The sequence below is a fragment of the Arachis ipaensis genome, chromosome B2 (genome assembly GCF_059453495.1).
Source record: "Arachis ipaensis isolate K30076 ecotype BB chromosome B2, ASM5945349v1, whole genome shotgun sequence".
NCBI classification, from domain to species: domain Eukaryota; kingdom Viridiplantae; phylum Streptophyta; class Magnoliopsida; order Fabales; family Fabaceae; genus Arachis; species Arachis ipaensis.
Window position 1 is genome coordinate 21,012,730 of NC_142437.1, and position 23,318 is coordinate 21,036,047.

The following is a 23,318-nucleotide window of genomic DNA, read 5'->3' on the forward strand; positions in this document are numbered from 1 at the left end:
TGATTATTTTATATGCCCCTAATTTTGGTTGCTACTCTACTCGTTTTATTTTCTTGTTGCAAGAATGCTTCGCCAGTTTGCACTTGTATGCAGGGGTTCAGGCCTAAGAACCAAGAAGCTTGGAACTTGAGAGATGGGTCTGATGGGTGTGTGAGGAACACGGGTTTGAATTGTTCGACTGACAAGTTCTTGCATCTTGAGAACATGAAGCTGCCGGAGACAAGCAGCGTGTTTATGAATATGAGTATAACACTTGATGAATGTGGCAGTTTGTGTAAGAGGAATTGTTCATGCACTGCATATGCAAACATTGATATCAGAAACGGAGAAACTGGCTATGTTATGTGGATTGGTCAACTCTTTGACATGAATGTCTACCATACGGATGGCCAAGATCTCTATTTAAGATTGGCTGCAGCTGATATAGGTATCTCTCTATTCATCTATTATCTATCTCCCAATGAGGTGTTATAGTTGTAGCAAAAATAATCAAAAGAAAGTGAAACATGATGCATTAACTTATAATGTTAACAGTGCTGATTTGTTTTTAAGAAACGATAATGTTAAGAAAACAAAAAAAAAAAAACTAGAACTTATCGTTAATTGTTATAACATGAATATTAAATAGTAGTGGTTATGCACATTTTAGCTAAGATGATGATATTGCAAGTTCCTTCCTCATTGATTAAGTATTTAAAGTGGAGTTCTTTACAATCAATTTGGTGACACACAGGATCTACTAGCTCCAACAAGAATCATAGAGTAGTACAGGCTATTGGCATCACACTTACTGCACTTGTTTTAGTTTTTGGATTGGTTGCTATTTGTTACTTATGGAAGAAGGGAAAACAAAGATCTAGAAGTAATGTACAATAATTAATCGAACTCATATGAATGTTTATGTATAGTATGGTACTGAATTGTATATCAATAGCCGCTATTTCAGGTTTTGTCCACAGAAATCATGATTGGTTGATTAATGAGGTGGTGCCTTGACTGCCTTCTAGAAGATACTTGGGTGATGAAAGGAACATGGATGTATCAAAGTATGTATCATCTAAGAGAATTGCACATGAAATATTGGTTTTATAACGAAAGGGTTCAATTTTCTCTGCAGGGGCTCCAGCCATTAGTTGCGAATAGCGAAAGCAAGCTTGTCATTGAGCAGCTACTTTTGAAGGAGTCATTCTCAAGGTACTAAAGAATTTACATTGAGCAGCTACTTATGAAGCAATCATTCTCAATGTACTAAAGAATTTATGTTCAGTCTATTTTTTAGCTTGTCTAGTTCTTCATTGGTGTTTTAAGTTTCCTCACCCTTCTGTTTGCATGTATTATTTGGTACTTGACATTTTGCTTCTGGGTATGATCTGTCTCTTAAACAATGTGAATTGGTCAGTAGTAACCTGGAATCATATGGTAGGACAAGGCTTGATAGTTGTTTGATTAGAATTTAATATTAGTTGTACTATTTTCCCGATATAATGCTATATATTTATATCTATACACCATCCAGAACTCTTCAAACTTGTTGATATATATAACTTGTTAAAAGTGGGAGTTTCCAAGAGTAGCCAATGAACCTAGGCAACCCATAATGAACATGTTTATCCAAAATGTATGTAGAATGTACCAATAACCTGCATTAATATTTGCATACTAATAGTAGTAACATGCAGGAATATGAGCAATAGATAGTAAAACTACATTAGTGCAATATGTGGTCAATTTATTGGACTTTATGGATGCAACTGAATTGTTTCCTCTAGTTGTTTGGAATAAGGTTCTAATAGAAAGTATTTGATCAGGGAATAAGGTGATAGATTGATAAAAATAATCCGCTCACGAGTTGTCGATTTTCCTGTCAATGATTAACTGCTTATTGTTACCCGACTTTGTATTTTTTAATGTTTCTCAGATATAGCTTCACCTGAACTCTATAGTGCCACTGTTTTGGAGGCCAAGAAATGGCTGCAGAAAAAGAAGTCAGGATTAGAACCAAACTCAGATTTGGGTTATGGAAGACATAGTTTGGATTTGGTTACATTAACTCAAGTTAGTGACTTTTCTTTCCTCTTAAATTTGTTGACAAATATCCCTCTTCCGTGCTATATGTTTATATGATTTCACAATGATTATATTTTACAAATCTGTATACCTGGCTCTAAGCAGGTTCCCACAGATGAAGGATCACCTATGGATGTGGCGAAGTCATATATACGCTCACTTCCTCCATGGGCATCTCCCTCCCTAGACCATATTAAACCTCCAACACCAGTTGGAATTCAACTCTTTAAAGAACAAACACCACATCTATTCGGTGGCAATTCTACGTCCTCCTCCAAGGTGCATTTGGTGTGTTATTGTTTTCATAGAAAATCATGTAGTACTTCTCTTATTATTAAAAGACTACACAGTTTTATATTTAAACTGCTGTTTTTCCCATTATGTCATTTGCTCCTTCTTTACTTGAAATTTATTTGGAGAATGAGGTATTTGTCACAGTTCATGAAGTAAAAATCTTATGAATATTAGTGTAGATAGAGTAGAAGACAACTGATAAGTATAATAAAATAATAATACATAAAGAGTTATTAGTTTTATTTTCATGATGGTGGCAAATCATTTTGTTTAACTGCCTAGAAAATATGTAGATTGATGTATGAGGGGATATAAGGTATCCCAGTTGAGTTCATAGGAAATTATGGAAATAGTTTGGGTTTAAGGTACTGATTTTTAATGAGTAGCAGTGTTATTCATTTTGTATTTTAGGTTATGTTTCCATCCCTCTCCCTCTCTCTTCTGTTGAATTCAAGCTAAAAGTCATGGCATTGCCCCCCTCCCCCCTCTTTGTGGAACTAGAAAAGATTGTTAAGTGGACTAGTAAATATTAATAGAATTGAAACAGAAAATTTAAAAGTATTCTTCAAGTTTATGAGACAACCTGAGTGAGATGAGTTGTTTTGCATAATGTATGAGTGATGTCTGCTTGAAGCCAGTGATTCAAAATTTTCTTTTCAAATTGTTAGTTGCCTTAGTTACTGTTATAGTGCTACAAGATAAGTTATATGATGTATCATAGGGTATGTTTTGCAGAGTAGAGACATTGGAAGGAAATGTTTAATAGTGAAATTGTATAGAGTGAAAAATTTGTGTCACCCTTTTGTTTGGTCTTTTAATGATAAGAAAATCCCCAATCTGGATCCTGTCCAGCAACCACAAAAAAAAAAGAAAAACCGGAGCCTTGCTACTCAAAGCTTTTGTTTTTAAGTTACTTTGATACTTACTTGAATTTGGTTAGGTCACTCCGTTAATATTTTGGAATTATCTACGAGTTTTATATTATTTATTTAGTATTTTTTTATATTAATATCTCATATTTAATAAATATGATGTAAAGAAAATAGGTTATAGTAAAAAAAATGGTATAAACTATTGTAGTTGATCAATTTGTTTTTTTTAAGCTCGTGTACAAAATTGCGGCGGTTTAAAACTGTCGCAATATTTTTTAAAATGCACATAAATTTGTGGCGGTTTTGTAACTGTCGCAATTTTTTTTTAAAATCTGCTTTCTAAAATAGTGGCGGTTATAAACTGCCGCAAAATCAGCAACCTGATTAGTAGCGGTTTTGAAAAACCGCCGTAAAATCAAATAACCACCCCCTAATAGGCGACGCTTATGGAACCGCTGGAATTTCGTTTTGCGGCGGTTTAAAACTGCCGCAAATTACCGTTTTTATTGCAGTGATTGATTGATGTATGACAAAAATTACAGTTGATAGTTTGCACTTGAAGACTTTGTATAATAAATGACGTAATAAGGATAACTTGAAAATAATAAGAAAACGAAATAAAGGAAATAACTGAAATTAATAGTAAAACAAATATGACGAAAAGGAGAAAGACAAATGAAATAAGGAAATGAATAGAAAATAAAGGAAAATAAAAGAAAAGTGATGACACTCAATACTCATATGTACAAGCACTCCATTTTTTCTGTGGGTCTGTAGAGTTTTAATGTGGCTTAAAGTGGGTTGAAATGCATGCTTGTGTTAATTTCAGCCCTCTTATTTATAGAGAAGAATTCTGGCAGTTATTCTTTTTCTTCCATGTTTGTCCTTCAACTTATGAGTTACTAGTCAAAATCATCCTTGAAAGATTATCCGATCTCCATTTTAGTCCCTAAAATATAAAATTAATCAAATTAGTCCCCGAAAGATAATTGCGTTGGTGGAGTTCGTCCTTCTGTTATCTCAGTTGATGACATGGCTAACGTTTGCTGACGTTGAACCTTAATTGACAGCGTAACACACTCTAAAACGACGTAGTTTTGTTCTTTTTGCCTTCAAGGGTTGAAACAATGCCGTTTGATGTCCAGGATGGGATATTCAGCCACGTTTCTCCCCATCACCACCTCTCATAACAGACATCCCTCTCTTTCGCTCCAAAAATCTCTCTCTTTTTTCTTTCTTTTTCAGCATGAAATGCTTGTGTCTGAGGTAGTGCATTGTGGTGGAACTGCGAGATCTTGCAATGTTCAAAATCCTTAATTTGGAGTTCTTCTGGCGACCCTTTTGCAAGATGGGTACGGGTCATGTAAACGAAAATGGTGGCGGTGACATAGGTTCTAATAATGGTGGCAGCGGTGGTTACTGTGACATGAGCTACTATAGCTGTATTTTCTCTTCAGGTTTCATTTTCTTCTTTGGGTGCTTTGTTTTCTTCGAATCGATTGCGATTCTTTATGGGTGGCTCACTTTCTTACCCGCTGTTCATATGGGTCTTTCTACCGTGGGTTGCCAAGAGGACAATAAAGGTTCTTGGTCAATTGAAATTTTTTATGGTGAATCACCTTTCACTCTTAAACCCATGAAATCTGTGAGTTTTTTTCAAAGTCTTAATCTTTTTGTTTTTATTTGTGGAATTTATTGTGATTTTTCTCACATGCAAATCTATGTTAGTTTCTAATTTGAAGTTGGTAGTTTTGCTTTTGTTCTGTTATGATTTTCAGTTTCATTATCTTCATGAGAGAAATTAATTTGGATTTTGAATGGGAAAATTTGTTTTAGTGTGGATTATTTTTTGTTCCATGGAGGCAGATGGAGGATGTGTTTGAGCACAACAAAACAGAAAAAGGAGAAAAGGAGAAGGCGACTGAGAGAGCGATGAAGCAATGAGAATCATGTGCAGGGGTGGCTTAGGAAGTCAGGAAGAAGAATGTAGGCTCAAGAGGATATTATCACATTTGAAGCAGAGGATATTGAGGTTGGGGTTGAAAATTCTACGAGGAGTTTGTTGAACCTTTTCAATAAGTACTATTGAATCGGTGATGCAGGCGATCTGGAGGACACCTGTAGGGTTATGGGGTTGATCATGGGGAGATCTTATTCTAATTTTTCATTGAGGAGGATAAGGATGTGATTCAAATTGATAAGAGAGTCCTATGGTTATTTAAAGATTACATTTTGAATCTGAAACGGTGATGGAAGGAAGATGAACCAATTGAAGATGCAGATTTTTCTTATGTGCCAGTGTGGATTCAATTCCAAATTATATGAATACTATAAAACAAAAAAGTTAGGCTGAAAAATTGGTAATTCTGTGAAAGATGTGTTGGATGGAGATTTTTCAAGTGTGGAAAAGAAGAACAGAATTATAAATGTCTATATTAACTTGGATGTTACAAAACTACTAAAGAGATCTACCAGAATTACAGGTCAAAACAAAATTTATTGAGGTTTCTCTCAAATATGAAAGAATCAAAACATTCTACAATTATTGCAGTCACTTGGGGCGTGAAGTACGTGGCTACAACATTCAGTTGGAAGAGTAAGAATGGGGAAAGTGGCTCCGATCGAAACAGGCAGGTAGAAGAAAACAGAATTCAAAGGAGAACAATCATCCAAACTCACTCTCTTATGAAGAAGGGTGGTCTATGAGGGAGAAAAATCCTAATTCGGTTAGTCTCCTAAAAGATTTAGCCAGTTTTTCAATGGATGAAAGTAGCTCGAAGAGAATGGAGGAAGAGATGTTGAAGAACTAATCTCAAATAGGAAAATTTACTACACAAAAAGAGCCACTCATAATGGTTGAGAATGAAAAGAGAAAATTGGGGAAGAATCAAACTGCTCTCTACGGAATATAGGAGAATCAGAGGGATTGAAGGAGCATAATGCTTTGTCATTAAAGAGATTAGCAACATGGACAAATAGACCAACCAGAGAAGAGTAAATTAGAACAAATAGTCTGTACGAATATTCTTTATGTTACGGGCAAGAAAAGACTACAGGAGGGTAAGGAAATATGGGTCAGAAGAAAGCTTGCCATGAAAACTCTGATGCTGCTAAGGGGCAACTAAGACGTAGTTTTCTTCGTCTTCCCAATTCCCACAGATTGGGTGTGCAAGTCAGAATCTCTTTAAAGTCTCCTTATCCATTACAAAAACAACATTTAGTATAGTACTATCTACCCAATCCAATCCCTTAGGAATATTAGAAGGCATTATGTTAACTACAGAATGAGACATATAGGCCGGTATACCTAAAAGAGAAAAAACAGCAAAACACATGTAAAAGTAGAAGTCGGTCTATCGCATATAGGTTGGATCGTCTTTAACAATTAAAAATAAGTAACATTTGCTATTCTCAACGCTGGGAGGGGTAGTATGAACAACCAAATTCAAAAAATAACTAGTGACGATGTCATCAGAGGTGACAATACCACTAGGGGCAAGGAGAGCCCCAAAGGCTCTGCACAACAATAATAACTCATGAGAAATGGCAAAACGACAGCGAATGGTAGGGATGGTGGGGTTGACGGCAAAAGAGAAAGAAAAAATAAGTGATGTTGATGATGTTGCAAAAATAAGGAGAAGGTTTTGCAAATTCGAATTTAGGATCCATTTTACCATCGGATTTATCAAAAGAAAAATTTGCTGGTAATGTTGGGTCCGTGATCAAAACGACATATTTCATTTAATTGCCTTATCGTCGGATTTTTTCGACCCTAAATCCGACAGTAAAATGTGTGCCAACTAAATTTATTTTCGAGCCATTTTTTATTGTCACATTTAGGGTCAAAAATATAAATCCGACTGTAACGTCTTGTGGATAACGAATTTAGTGTTGCAATCGTTACAAAATCTACCAGTAAAACTGACATGTTAAATGCTAAATCTGACAATAAAACCTATAGTAATTAGCGTTTTTCTTGTCGTGTAAACAAAACACATCATCCAGGATCTCATTTCAACAAAACTTCATTTCAAAAAGTTATCAAAGCTTCCAGAATTGTAAAAAGGCTAGCAACGTGTTCTATCAACATTTTTTATTAACTCTCCTATTAGCGTTTTCAAAACTTTAAGGGATAAATTTAAAAGAAAGAAAACAGAGCCTACATAGATACATCAAAATAAAGAAGAATATGTACTAAAAAAATAAAGAAAAGGGAATACCAATCGTAAAGTAAAAGAAGCAAGAATAATGCAAGAAATATGTCTTGAAACCTTGGAAGCATGATCAAAAACGCAAAAAAAACAGAAAGATTGGAAATGAGAAAAATACTTAAGTGCGAAGTAAAAATATAACAAATATAACTAAGTCAATATAACAAATATGAAAGATGTAAAGATACTTAGGTGTAAAATAAAAATATAATACCAATTCATGGCGTACTAACAAAAAAAAGTGTTTAGTCTCAGCAAAACTTTGCAATACCAATAATTTGAGTTTACAAAGAATCCATGAATATAACCATAAAGCACTCTTAAATTAATTAAACCCAAGACACTAAATAATAAAAAAATAAAAAGAACCAAAATGAAAAACAACATAATTTAGAGGCATGAAACAACAATATTACTGACATGGCTCGTAGAGAATATTTGGAAAATGAGTAGATAACAGAGACTCTCTATCAAGCCATTACCTTTTAGGTAAATTTTTTTTGTGTCTATAAATTTAGTGTCAAAATTGTCGAACTTATCGTTTATAATAAGTTTTAAATATTTAAAAATTATTTATTTTTGAGAAAAATCCAAAACAGCCATTGACAATTACTTCGAAAGACAATGAGGTTCTTGACAAAAATAAAACTCAATCCAGTCCCTGACAATTATCTTAAAAGGACAACGAGGCTCCTGTACAAAAAAAATTAATGTTGTTTTTTTTGGCACAAGGACTAATCAGTCCCAAAAACAAAAAGATCAGGGGTTGAATTGGGTGTTTTTTTTTGGGGGGCCCTAGTTGTTCTTTCGAGATAATTGTTAGGGATCGGATAGGATATTCATTCTTTATTTTTATATTTTTTAAATTAAATATTAATTTTTATTTCTTTTTAGTAAATTAGATATATATCTATATATAGATACCATAACATACACCTATCTTTTAAGGAGGAATTTAAGAGGCCTGATTAAGATAGCAATAGCAAACATAAAGCCAGCTCACTCCCTATTTCAGTGATTTAGCCTTCACATTAATGGTATACAATTCTAATAAAATATATATTAAAATATAAAATATATATTAAAAATATAAAAATAAAAATTAATAATTAAATTAATTATTATATATTTATATATATTTTTAAATAAAATAATCCATCACTAAAATAATTAAACCTATCTTAATAGAATAAACAAAAGCAAGTATAATCAATTTTTTTCTATGAATGTCAAATACGTATCTATAGGTTAAGAACTTTAAAGTCTTCCGTGTGATTTTGATGAAATCAATCTTTATAATTTAATTATAATAGATAAGAAATATAATCTAATAATGAATACTGAGAATCACCATTGATTCTTGGTGTCATTTCACAATTCACGGCTCATTTTTTTGCAAATGGAGAAGCTCATGGTGTAACACCATAAAATGGAGCCACACCAAAAATGTTCACTACTATGGGTGTCAGGAGAAAAACGTAGCTTCTGTTTTTCATTCTCTAGCATTTCATTTTTTTTTTGTTTCAGATTAAACAAAACGTAACTTTCGTTTTGCATTTGAATTTTTTTTTGTTTTATGAGAAAAGCAAAAACGCAACTTGCGTTTGATAGAAAAGTTTTATTAATTTTTTTTAAAAAAAAGTAAAACGTAGGCTACGATTTGTCAGATGGACTGTTCAAATTTTTTTAAAAGAAGAGAAAACGCAGGTTGCGTTTTATTTGGGCCTAATTTTTTTATTTGAAATGTACAAAACGCAGCTTACGTTTTGTATGCGAAATAATATTTTAATAAAGAGCCTTACATATAAATAGCTAACACAGCTAATTTCAACTCGCACCTCACTTCTCTTCTTCACTTCTACTCCCATTCTCTTTTCTTGTATCTGATGCTTGTGAGATTTTTTGGTTATTAAAAGGGTAAAAAAAGTGAGAATATGGAGGATATTGCAAATATACGAGTGTATTATAACGGTGAGATTATACCGAATACACACGAAGGAGTGAGTTTTGTTTGTGAATGTCCATTTTCATTTGCTATTCCATACGGCACGAGTTTTATAGAGTTGCAAAATGGTCTTTGTGTGAACATACAAAGTCACATTTCGAAAAGGGCGAGCAATATTTTGTATAGGAATCCTATGCAAGTATTTGGTGGACTGATACAGTTTCAAATAATGTCTATCACTGACGATGCAAGCATGCAGTAGATGTTCTATATTTATCGACAAATCCGATTTCACGTGCCGGTGATAGAGCTGTACGTTGAGTTTGAACAGCAGTCGGGGATGGGTACGGTCGGCGACGAGGTCAATGTTGATGAGCTCGGGGATATAGATTGGGAAGAAGAAAATAATGACAGCAAAGAGGAATTCGAAGTTAACTATGAAGTCGATGACGAAAATGATGACGGAGACTTGGCAGGCAATTCGGCGGTGCAGAATGAGGCGGATGCCATTGTAAGCCAACACCCGTTTGGTGTGCCGTCTTTTATGCGGACTCTAGATCTCGAAGCCATGCATGCCCCGGAATTTTCTGAGTATGCGAATACGGGTATGTTATGATTATTAACTCAAGTGTCCTATAGTGCTTAATTTATTTACCTTATTTGACTGATGGTGGTGCGCATGTCGTAGGTGAAGGCAACGTTGCGGCGGAAGATGGCGAGTTTAGTGTCGGAATGGAATTTGGTTCGAAAGAGTCGGTGATATCTGCAATCAAAAGCTACACCATCTCTAGAGGAGTTGCTTACACTGTGTATGAGTCTGAGCCGCAGATATATCGTGTATGTCGGCGCCAATGGCTCCACCTAACATAAAAAAACAATAACAATATTAATAAGAATAACAAAATAATAATAATAATAACAATAATAATAACAACAACAATAATAACAATAAAAAACAATACCTTTGCGCAAGTGGAATACTGACGTCGCCGAGCTGATCGCGGGGTATAGGTGCCAGGAGCGGCATACGCTCCCACGCCCAAACAAAAAGCAGTATCAGTGGGCCGTCCATCTCTTTACAGTTGTGTCGTGAAGCACGACACAACGATCTGTATAAGTGCGCCAGACTGGCTGCCCCCAACTGTATTCTGAAATCCGGTGGAAATCTCGAAGTAGCGGTAGAAACTTCGAATTCAATGAAGTGGTCGACTTATCCGGAAACACTACTGTTCCGAGCACGCAGAAAATGTGCGCCCGGACGTACCGCTCAACAGACTCCTGAGTGTCACAAGGCTCAGTGTCTCTGCACCTTCGGACCCATGCGAGATTAACCTTCCCTAACACGTGATCTTGTGGACCGGGCTCCCGACCAAAACAGGCAATGCAGTTCTCCACCAAAAACTGGTGACTGCTATCTGATCTACTGGTAACAGCCTCCCCATTAATCGGGAGACCAAGAATATAGCTCACATCTTCCAACGTCACTGTCACTTCATCGACAGGAAGATGAAACGTGTGAGTCTCCGGCCTCCAGCGTTCCACCAAGGCACTCAGTAGCGCAGTATGACCTCTCATTTCGCCTACTCGCGAAACATGTTGAAACCCAGTTAATGCTAGTGCCTCTGCTGCTACCTCGTTAAAAGTATCTGGCAGATCGAGTTTTCTGGGCAACAAATTCCTGATAGCCTGCAATAAATAAAATGATAATTATTAAATTCTAAATAATAATCATAAATTATTAAAAAATGATAATAAATTATTAAAAAATAATAAATATTTATTTACTATTAGAAAATAATAATAATTATTATACAATATTCTATTATGGGTAACATTCATAATAATAATAATAATAATAATACGGTAATTAAATAGTATTATTACTACTATTATTATCTTAAAAAATAATTATTATAATAACAGTAACAACATAATAATAATAATAATAATAATAATAATAACTATTTCATGACTACCGTATGATAAAACACAACTATTTTTCATATAATAGACATGATAATAATATAATAATAATAATGCCGGTATGATAAAACACAACTACTATTCATATCATAATAATAATAATAATAATAATAATAATAATAATAATAATAATAATAATAATAATAATAATAAATTTATAAGTTAAAATATATCACTACAGAACATAAAAATAAAAATATTTATTTATCATAAACTTAAATAAAAAATTACTCACCAATTGAGGATGATTCAAATATTCAATAATGTGTTCTTCTGGTAAAGTAAAATTACGAACCATTTTTCTTTTTTTACTAAATAAAATCCCAAATCTTCACTAATTCTTCCTCTTCACAAACTCACTCCCTTTCGCCCTTAACCCCACCCTTTTACTCTCAAAACTCACTCACAGCATGTAACATGAAAGGGAAGCATGTAACATGAAAGGAAAGCATGTAACACAAAAGGGAAGCTGAAACTCTCATGGCCTGCGTTTTGATTTTTATAGGCAGACTCCACCACCACTCTCCTTCACACGTGTCACACATGTAGCTGAGGAGACTGCCAAACGCAGGTTGTGTTTTGCTGTGCACCTGCCAAACACATCTTACGTTTTGGAGGTTCGAGGTGTTGGCATACAAAGAACACAGAGACACATTTCGAAATTGGGTTCTCCTCCCATACCAAACGCAAGCTGCGTTTTGCAGAGCATGCAGCTTTTTTAAAATCATCTCAGTCAAAACGTAACCTACATTTTACAGGTTACTGAATACACCAGTTTCACATCTGTAAATTACTCACCATGATACAATATTGCTGCACATCACGTTTTTCACTTCCATAAATAAATTAATTTCTGACAATTCACACTATCTTCCCGCCGTCCACACCATGAGAGAGTAGTATTCGTGCTTTCTTTTCTTGCTTTTTTATTTTTTATTGGCTTAATTAATATGATGTTATATTATTGGCTTAATATATACATGTATTAATTGTTATGTTTTTCTTATTTATTCTTTTTCAGATGTGAGTCCATTTATGCAACGAGTGACGAATGTTGAGCAAGATATTTTGGATTTTTTTTCATATCTCTTTGGTCAATGTGACTCTTGGGGGTATTAAATAATCCACTAGAATATTTGCATTAAAAAGTATATTTAATTCGTATTTTGGAAAAATTCGCAATTGCCTGCTCAAGTTTAAATTTTACATCGTTTTTTAATAATACAAACTAATAAAATAAATAATCTGTAGTAAGTTTAACTCTTTTAATTTAAACTAAATACAATATGACCAAAATAATTTATATTGCATTCGATTACTCCAAAGGACCATCCGCAGCCCATAGGATGCAGGATTAATATAATTGGCAATAATATTGAGTTATTTTTTTTAAAATTTATTTCTTAAAAAGGATTACATCGGTCCTATAGAAATAAACAAACAAAGAAGCATCCAAACTCCAAAGTTATTTTTTGGTTTTTTACCGTATCCTTTGATTAATAAGTTAATGATTAATTTGTCGTGCATTGAAAGTTCATTTAATAGTTTATTATTGGCAAATAAATTGCTAAATACACAATATGAGATTTGAACTCTTAATCCTTTTTTAAGTAGACGAGTGAACTATGTAAGAACTGCAATTAATTAACCGCTTAATTAAAATAATTTAACTATTTGAAATAGGTTCAAAATTTAGAATGTTAATTAAAAAATTTAAATATGATATTTGGACTCAATAAATTTTTCTGAGTTAGAAAATGTACTTTTATAGAAAAAATTGTGTAAAAATGCGTAGCGGTAAATTAGCCGGCAATACCGACTTAAGTCTGTCCGATATTGCGTGAAAGTAATAAAAACTGTAGAAAAACTTAGGAAAACAATTAAAGTTGAAAAACCAGATGCTAATTCTAAAGGTTTGACCCAAAATTGGACTAAACAGGCCAAAAATACTAACAGAATATACCGGGCTCAAATTGAGTCCAAGTCCAACATATATAAGTGTGTTAATGAGACTCATTCAGCTCATTAAACACACACATATGAAGGTTGAGTTGCTCAAGTGAGAAAGAGAGCAAGGGTTTCATCAAACACTATTCACGCTCACCTTCATTTGACCATAACTCGAGGTACGGTGCTCCGGTTCGCAAACGATTTACGGCCATGCAAAACTCTTGCCGAACCCGTTAGTTCTATCTAAATTTTGTTGGTAAGATTTTGAAACTCCCTTCCCATTCTGCAGCTCTATGAATTTCGAAAATTAAGGTTTGAGTTTTGAGTGATTTTTGTGTTTTGGTTGTTTAGGTACTAACCATTAGTGACAAATTGTTGGGTTTCATCCCCAATTTCTGTGGATAAGGTAAAGTTTCTCAAAAACCACTGTAGTTTGTCATATTTTAAATATTAGGTATTGATTTTGATGAAATATATGATGTTAGTTTGAGCATTGGTGCTTGTTGGAGTTGTCTTGGCTATTTGGAAGCATTTGGATTTGAGTTGGTGGCTTGGTTGTGATTGAAAGATTGTGGGATCCAAATTTTGAGGTGTTGTGCATATTGAGAATCGGCCAAGGTATGGTTTCGGTTTCCTTTATGTAATATATAATGTTTCGTGAACCTTAAGCTAGTGGACTATAGGATATATAGGTTTGAATTGTTGATAGTGGATTATGATTAATGATACTTGTGCTGATTTTGATGAATTATGATGATAATTGTTGATGTTGGGGTGAATAATGATAACTATGTGAATTTATGATGAGATATGATGAATTGTGTTGGTGAAGAGTCAAATTGTGTAAAATTGTGAAGGTTGGAATCTTGATTGAGAACTTGTGGATTATTGTGGAATTATGGTAGAAAGGGATAGAAATATTGAGTGAAATAGGTGTTGAATTGATTAAAGTGCAATGGAATGGTATATTGTTGTATGTAGTAGTGATTTGTAATGAAATTGAGTAGATTTTGGTTTGGTTTGATTTTAGAATTTGGAAACTAGAGAACTTTGATGATTTTGTGTAAAACTTGATTTTTGATGAAATTTGGCGATACATAACTTGGCCTCTAGACTCCCATTTTTTATGAAACTTAATTTTTATGAAAATTGGGTTTGAGAGCTTTAAGGCATTCAAAGAACGAACAGAAAATATTTTAAAACGAGAAAGTTATGCGCATTTGAAGTTCGGTGCAAAAATCTGAATTCTACAACTTTTAAATTTTTCTGAGTCTGGTGAGGCTTGCGTATGCGGCACAATGCACGCGATGCGAATATTCTCCAATGTCTGGGAATCTCGCGTATGCGAGCACCGCATGCGTACGTGAAAGTCCAAATTTTACCCTTTTGCGTACGCAAATTTTTACACGCGACGCGAGCATACAATTCTGTTTTGGAACACAGGCGTACGCGAATGGGTTCTGCGTAGATGAACACTCAAATTTCAAGGCATTCATACGTGGATAGGGGGCATGCATACGCGAGACTCATGTTTACTGAAAAATGATTTTTCTTCACTTTTCAAGGATTCTCTAGCCTTCCAAACTCCTTTAACGACTGTTTAAGATTGCTAACTAGCAACTGACACTTGAGAGCAATGAGAAAGAGTTAGAAGGCTTAAATTAGATAAAGTTAGTTAAATCTTAGAAGATGAAGACTTAGGCATACTATGAATTGTGGATGAATTAGTCTGAGTGAGTTGGTGGGGATTTTTTTGATATTGCATGGAGGACACATGATATAACGATGACCTTATTTTGAGATTAAGAACATTAAGGTATGAATGCCGAGCATGATGAGATTCAGAATGAGCTGAGAGATTTTACTATGAATCATTAAACTATTTTTGAATAATATTAATAAAATGTAGGCTTAAGGGCAGTAGTTTATCCCGCTTATGTTGAGTTGTAGGCGTAGGGCGTGGGGTTCGTCCCGCTTACGCTGAGGTGTGAGGGCTGTGGTAAAAGTCCCGCTCACATACTTTCGGTCATAAGAGTGGCCAAGCACTATATCTCAGGAAAAGTGAGTCGAGCACTATATCCCAGAGGGTTCCTATTTATAAACGTGACCGAAAGCTACATTCCCATGGGAATGTATCGAGTTGGCAGTTGAACCGACAATGTGATATCACAACCAATAGGACAGGTATTCATCACGTGCATTTTCTATATGTTTGCATGCTTTGCCTACTTGTATTGTTTTGCCTAATTGTATAACATGTTTATATATGCTTCTTGAATTCCTTGTTGTATATGTTATATTACATGTGTATTAATTGTTTGTATTTATTTGTGTTTGCCACTGGTGTTGAAGAGGTTCGGTAGGCGGTGACGAAAGGGTCATGTGGAGGTTAGGTTGGTGTAGGCTGTGGGACATAGCGGTGTTAGTTTAGTTAGAAATTCCTTAAGTTAGATTACCCTGTTTCATTATGGTTTTAAATTATGGTCTTAAATTTAGCATTACTTTAAGGTTGAATCTTAAGTTTGATGTGAAGTTCTAGGATTGCCTTTGGCGTCCCGGAACCTTATGTCTTACATACTGGGCACTGTTACCATACTGAGAACCTCCGGTTCTCATACCATATTCTGTTATTTTTCAGATGTAGGTCGTGACCCATCTCGGTAAGTTGCGAGATGGTGACGGAACGAAGGATCTTTTGCTTTATTTTGCATTTTGGTTTACCTTGTTATAGACTCTCTCTCACTTTTGTATCTTTGTTGCCTTAGAGGCTTGACTTTGAGAGATAAGTTGTATGTTGCTGTTTAACTTTTCAAAAATTTTGTATTGTCTGTATATGACTAGTCGGCCTAAACTCCGCGGGCTATGACTAGTGTTCCTTTGACTATCATACTTATATACCTATCTTGATTATTAAAGTATTATGTGTATCTTGTGCATTTACGCTTTTAGTTATCGTGTGAATGCTTCGCGCTTTTCTTATTCTGTTTTGAGCTATAATTCTTCATCGGACTTCTCGTATTATTATTATTATTCCTTTATATATATATATATATATATATATATATATTATCGTATAAGTCTTAGAATTATTGTGGCACTTAATTATTCTTTACTTTACGGCATGAGGTAAGACTTAGGGTAATTAGGATGTTACAAACTGGCCACTCAACTAACCTAAGTTAGTTATATCCAAACTTATTTTTACGTAGCTAGGATAAAGAAATAACATTTTTATTGAGGTGAATTGTTGACTCTTTGATGCACAACCTCTTTTTAGAAAAATTTTAGGAGTAACAAAGTAAGTAGTTCGTCCCGGTCTGTCCCGCCAAGTTCTGTCCCACCCCCCTCTGTCAAGTAAAATAGACTCAAAATACTAACTCGCCCCAATTTTTGGCAAAGTAGCTAGCCAATAGACTAATCCCGCTTAACTTTATTTTTTCAAAAAGATTACTAAAATTAATTAAAATTTAATATAAAAATTAATACAAATAAAAATAGTCAGAATACTATACAACTTTTCCATTATCTTCTACCAAATTTTTAACCTTAATAGGATTTTTTAGAATATCCATCAATAAAATTATTTTTATTTTAAAAAGTAATTCACATAATTTGAGTAAATATATGAAAGTGTAAAATAAAATAAATAAATTTAATAACAAAAAGAAGAATAAAAAAATGTATTTAAAAATTATATAATTTTTAATTTTTATAACACTAATAATTTTTTTATTTAAAAAAAAAATAAATAAATAACGTTTGGCGCAGCGAACTGACTCTTCCTACTCTACCAAAATCCACGGATTTTATGGTTATATATATTTAATAAATAAAAAAGGTAAATCAAATTTTGTTGAGGAGGAGATGACTAAGACTAACTTATGAAGAGAAAAGGAGATTAGATTATGTTTTGTTTATTTTCTATTTTTCAAATTTTATTCTACCCTAGTGTATTTTAGTTGCTAAATAAAAAATTAGCAACCAATTGCTTCTATACGTTATTTTTTGTTGGCCGCAAAATCTGTTGCTATTTTAATCATTAGACTCGATTTAGCGACTAACAATTTTTAACCTAATTTTATGTCGGTCGCTAAATTAAAAATTAGCGGTTAACTGTTTTATGCCTTATTTTTTGTTGTGAAATTCGTCACTATTTTAATTTTTAGCAACCAGTTTTTTATCTACTGATTTAGCGACTAATTATGTTTTGACCTAGTTTTACATTAGTCGTTAATTTCTAATACCAAAAGTTCTCAAAGCCTAGGTTTTCATTTTGGTCGTTAAAAAAGAAATTAGCGACCAACTAGAATGAATTTTATGGTGGTTATTGTTAAATCAGTTTCTAAATGAAAAAATATAATCGATTACAAAATTGATTGCTATTAATTTTTATTAGTCGTTAAAATTGATTTCTATATTGACACGCTAGTAATTAAAACATTAGATTGTATTTCCCTTTTTTTAACCCTTAATTCATCACATGATCATTTCGCAATTAATTTTTTAATAAATGTGACAATTGGATTTTAGTTTGCCATTATATATAAGTTTTATCACTACCATATAATAAATTCTTACAGAAAATCAATTAGCATTATGATATAATAATGAGTACTTTTGAAAATTCATTGAATTCATCAAGAGACAATTAAACTTGATCAAAACAATAAACAAATCTAAAACAACACTTTACTATAGCGAGAACTTCTTTTGTTTTGTTTCAATTTATAATTTGCAACTCTTGGTATATATCGAAAAGCGACATACACAACCTAAGTAAGCAATATCCTAGTTCTAGCAGAATCATATTATTTGAATTATTTTTAGACCTATATAAACCTAATCAATTGTCGTAAACTTGTTGTAAGACAAAAGAAAAAAGATGCCTATAGCTAGAAACATAATTGTAATGTTGATTATTGCAGTGATTATTTGTTCTGCCATTATCGTAGAGTCTCATGGCATTATTACTCCAGAAAAGTACTGGACTCCATCTTATTATACTGCATCTAAAAAAAGCTGTTTCATTGGATGTCGTAGAAGTTATGCACGTAATAGGGTAATGAGGAGGGACTGCATTAAGAAATGCTTTGTTTGATATGGAGCAGTTTGGTAACTGTAAGTTTTATTTTTTTTATTTTCAATTGTATAATTAGATGTTGTAATCATTTTGGGTTGGTCGTGGATAGCTCATTTGTCTGATAAGTAAGTGTTAGGGTTCGAATTTTATCTTGTACATGTAGCAACTTATTAGCTAGCCGAAAATTTTTAAATAGAATTTCAGTCTGTAACGAATTAGTCATTGGCTTGTCAAAAAAAATATTATGGAAAATAAAAAACTGTTTTATTTCAGTTTAATTTATATAACTAATTTGAACCTGAAACACTAATTCCATGATTCAATACTATTATTACTACTATGATGGTTGTGTATGTTCTAGGTCCTAACATTCTTTGCTGATATCTAAATGTCCATCTATCTTTATTGTTTAATCAAATTATATATTTTTATTTTATTATTTTAGTATCCAAAAAATATAAGAGTATATATATACTCAAATAGATTCTTAAGAAATTTTGTGTCAGATATTTTCGTCCCCAAAATTTTTTTATTACGTTGAGGTCCCTAAATTTTATAAAAATAAGATATATAGGTCATTCCGTCACGCTTTTGAAAACTTATTTGTCCAAATAAAAATAATAAATCTAGCTAAGATAGTGATTTATATATCTTACTTTTGTAAAGTTTAAAGACTTCAATGTAATAAAAAATTTTTAGAGACGAAAACGTCTGATACAAAATTTTTCAAGAACTTATTTAAATATATATTCAAAATATAATAACAATTTTTTTTTGAATAAGTTTTTAATATAATAAAAAAAAACAAGACAACAATAACAGTACTTCATCACAAGTAACTGATAAACAATAATGAGAATATCCTTATAACTGCTATATTGTTGATTAGTTTGATTAAAAAAATAAAAAATAATAAATTTTTATATTCAACTTGATTGAAAAAGATATATAAAATAAAAAAGAAGGAGAATTCAGTAAATCAAAAGTTGATGATGATGACGAGAAATGACGCAGTAATAGTGACACGAAACATGTTCTAGTAGCCAGTGAAAAAGTTTTAGAATAATTTACCAAATATCACCGCTAAAGACATTGGTAAAAAAATAATTTCAATGATATCGATCATCTTGTACTCTATAACTTTAAAGAGATCAGAACAACGAGAAAAAAATAAGAAAACAGGAAGAACTAAAATAGGAAAAAGAAAAAGAAAAAGATAAAAAAAGAAAAAAATTCCTACAAATATTTTTTTTTTAAGAAAAGATCACAGTTAGCAGTTAAGGCAGAATAAAGGAATAGCATCAACATGATATTTTTCTTTCATAATGTTAACGCATATTTACTTCATACTTATATTCATGTCAAATATATTTCTTCAGATGTAAAAATGTTCTCAAGCTAGTTCTTATTGTAAAATGTAGACGATAATAATAAATACAAAAAAAAAAAATTTTAATTGCTATTTTTTGCTTTATCAACCAAAAAAAAAGGAAAAAGAAAATATTTACTTATTTTTAATATGAAGAAGAATAAGTTTTGTAAAAAAAAAAAACTATGAAATAAGATCACAAAAAATGGAAATAAAAAAAACTCATATTATAACAACTCCGGTTTTCGAGTACGCGAGATCTTTTCTGAAGACACGAATTTTTTTGGAAGATCAGTAAAAAAAACACCTTTGCTGTATCATTAAGCATTTTGATTATCATTATCATTATGTCATCTTTAAGTTAGAACCTCTTTTGGGGCAAGCTCGACAACGCAATCACGAAAAACCTAGTTTTTGAACCATATCGGTTAGGAGTTTTAATTCTGATTTTCGTAAATAGTCTCAGTTTGATGAACCATACTCGATTCATGAGAGAAGAAAGATAATAGTATAATATTATCATTATATTAGTATTAGAAGATGCTTGAATGATATTATAAGGTTACCTGGTCTGTTTTAGTTAAAAATAGAAAATCGGTTTAATCGGGTTCACAGTTTATTGGTGCAGCTTAGCACCAGCATTCTCCGATGACTTTACCAATGCTAATGCCTCATCATACATGTTTTATTCTCATATTAAATATGTTACTAGTGTCATTTATGCTACTAGCTCAGAAAAGAATTTTTAGAGATGTTTTTACGAGTGTTCCGATACATCTAGTTTTAGTAGTTATACACCTGAAATATTTTAATATTATTTTAATCCACCTCCAAGCCAACCAATCATAACTCACCTTACACCCCCAAGACACTCCAAGGCTGGTCATTTTCTCCCTTTGGCCGAAATTGAAAAGAGAGGAAAGAGAGAAAACTTCATGAACACTTGATCTTCAAAACTTGATTTCTTCTGAACTAAAACTCAAATCAAGATTCCAATCCAACCAAAATGATCCTCTCTTCTTTCTCTACATAACCATATGACTTATCAAGACTGGAATCAAGGTGAGTTGGCTACACCATGTCCCTTTTGCTTCGGTTTCAAGGAAACATGCTTAAACACGTATTTTCTTGATGTTCTTCCTTAGAAATCATGCTTAACTTGACTTGAGGGCTAAGAAACCTCAATTTCCAGCAAGAGTAAGGTGAGGAATCTCATCCTAACACTCATATAAAGGTTCGGTCAGTTGAGGGATTTTGTGTTTAAAGTTGTTTTTGATGTGATTTAGAAGGAAAAAGTGCTTTAAGAACACTTCAAGGAGTAACCGAATTTGGAGCAGCAAATCAAGGTAGGGTTGGATAAAATTAATCTTAATTAATTGTGTTTGAGTTATGTGATTATGATATGATTTGGCTGTGCTTGAAATTGATAGTTTTTATGAGTGATTCTTGTTGAAATTTTGATGAAAATTTGATGAAATTTGATGAAATTCAAGTTATGAATTTGTGTTCTTGGAGCTGCTGGAAAACCAAAACCCTAACCCTCAAATTGGGGTTTAATTTGTGTTAAAATCAAGTAGAAAATATGGGATTTTGGTGGCTACTAATTTATTATGAATTATGGTAAAAATCGGTTACTGAAAAGATTGAAAAATGGGTGAAAATAGAGAAAGAATCTGAAGAATTTACGAAGAACACGAAGAACACTTTGAGTGTGGTGAAGAACAATGAAGAACAGGTTTTAGATCTTAAAAAGGGCAAGGAAGTAATTACTTTGGTATTTGGGGGGTTATTTTGTAATTTCCAAAAGTTAGGATGGTTAAAGTAGAAATATTAAAAGTTACGGATAGTAAAAAATAAATTTTTAAAGGTTAAAAGTTGAAAAGGGATAATTTTTGAAAATATATTAATAAAAAATAATAAAATAATGTGGAAAAGACAGTTTTTCGTAAAAGTTTTAGAAAGACAACTTTAAGCGTAAAATCTCATAATTACCTTCATAAAACACTTAGGGAGTGGTAATAACATATTAGTGAGACAAAGATAAAGAAAAGTTAAAGAGTTAGAGAATAGATAAAAATTGAAGAAAAAGTCTGTAAAGTTTTAGTGACAGAAACAAACAGAGATTAGTGAACAAACTAGGAGCAACATAGTTAGTTCTTGAGTTGCGCCTAGGGTTAGGTATAATATGAAAAGTTAATAAACTGTTTCAGTATAGACTTAATGAACCTATACTTGGGACAGGCTAACTATTCATTCCGAAATTTACATAAGATTTAAATACAAACGTCAAACAGAGTAATTAGAGCAGAGAAGAGAGTAATCAGAGTTCAGAGCAGAGTAAAGAGATACAGAAAAAAGAGTAAACAGAGTAGAGTAAAGAGATAAAGAGAAAAGAATAATATAACAAAGATATATTTGTTTGTATGATTGTTGCTGGAAGCAACCCAGAGTTCTGTAGGGAATCTAATATACCTACAGCCATTTTCCGTTCCCCAGAGCAAAGCAGAGTACATATATATTTTCCTGCGAATAAAAAGCAGAGGCTGTCTCAAATGAGTAACTATTATTATATGCACATTTATTAGGAACGGAAAATCGTATCCGAGAAATCGTGGACTCGTGACCGGATAAATATCGGGATTGCAGGCAGCTAACCGACACATGAGCTCATGGCCTGTACTAGGGCTAGACATGCATCATACTTGGTTGTGCATTTCCTCTGTTATGATTGTCGTATGAATGTATGCTTTCTTTTTTTGTATTCTATTCTCTGTGTTTGTGTTTTATTTTCTTGTATTCTTCTGTTTGTGTTCTGTTTTCAATTTTCTCTATTTTTCTGTTTATCTGTATCTTCTGTTAACTGCTTCTCTGTATTCTACTGAGCAACACAAAGTTAATGAACGTAACTAATAACCCCGACCCTACTAAGAACTCTCCGGTTCTTACCCCTTCTCTCTCCCTTCCCCTTTCAGATGGAAGCAAGAGTACCCTTCCGTAGTTCATTGATGATCGTTCCGCAAAGAGGATTCCGCTCTAGGTAGTCTTCTGAGTCTAGAGTGAACTTCGTTATCTGTTTATATGTATATATTGTGAGACCAGCTAACGTCTGTACCCCGTTTGTATGCGAACTTTAACCTAAATCCTGTGTACGAAACTCCCGTTATATGCCTACTTGATGAGGTACTGATGAGCGGATAATTTATACCCTTTTGGCATTATTTTTACATAGTTTTTAGTATGTTTTAGTTACTTTTTATTACATTTTTATTAGTTTTTATGAAAAAATCATATTTCTGGACTTTACTATGAGTTTTTGTGTTTTTCTATGATTTCAGGTATTTTCTGGCTGAAATTGAGGGACCTGAGCAAAAATCTGATTCAGAGGCTGAAAAAGGACTGCAGATGCTATTGGATTCTGACCTCCCTGCACTAAAAGTGGATTTTCTGGAGCTACAAAAGCCCAATTGGTGCTCTCTCAATTGCGTTGGAAAGTAGACATCCTGGGCTTTCCAGCAATATATAATAGTCCATACTTTGCCCGATATTT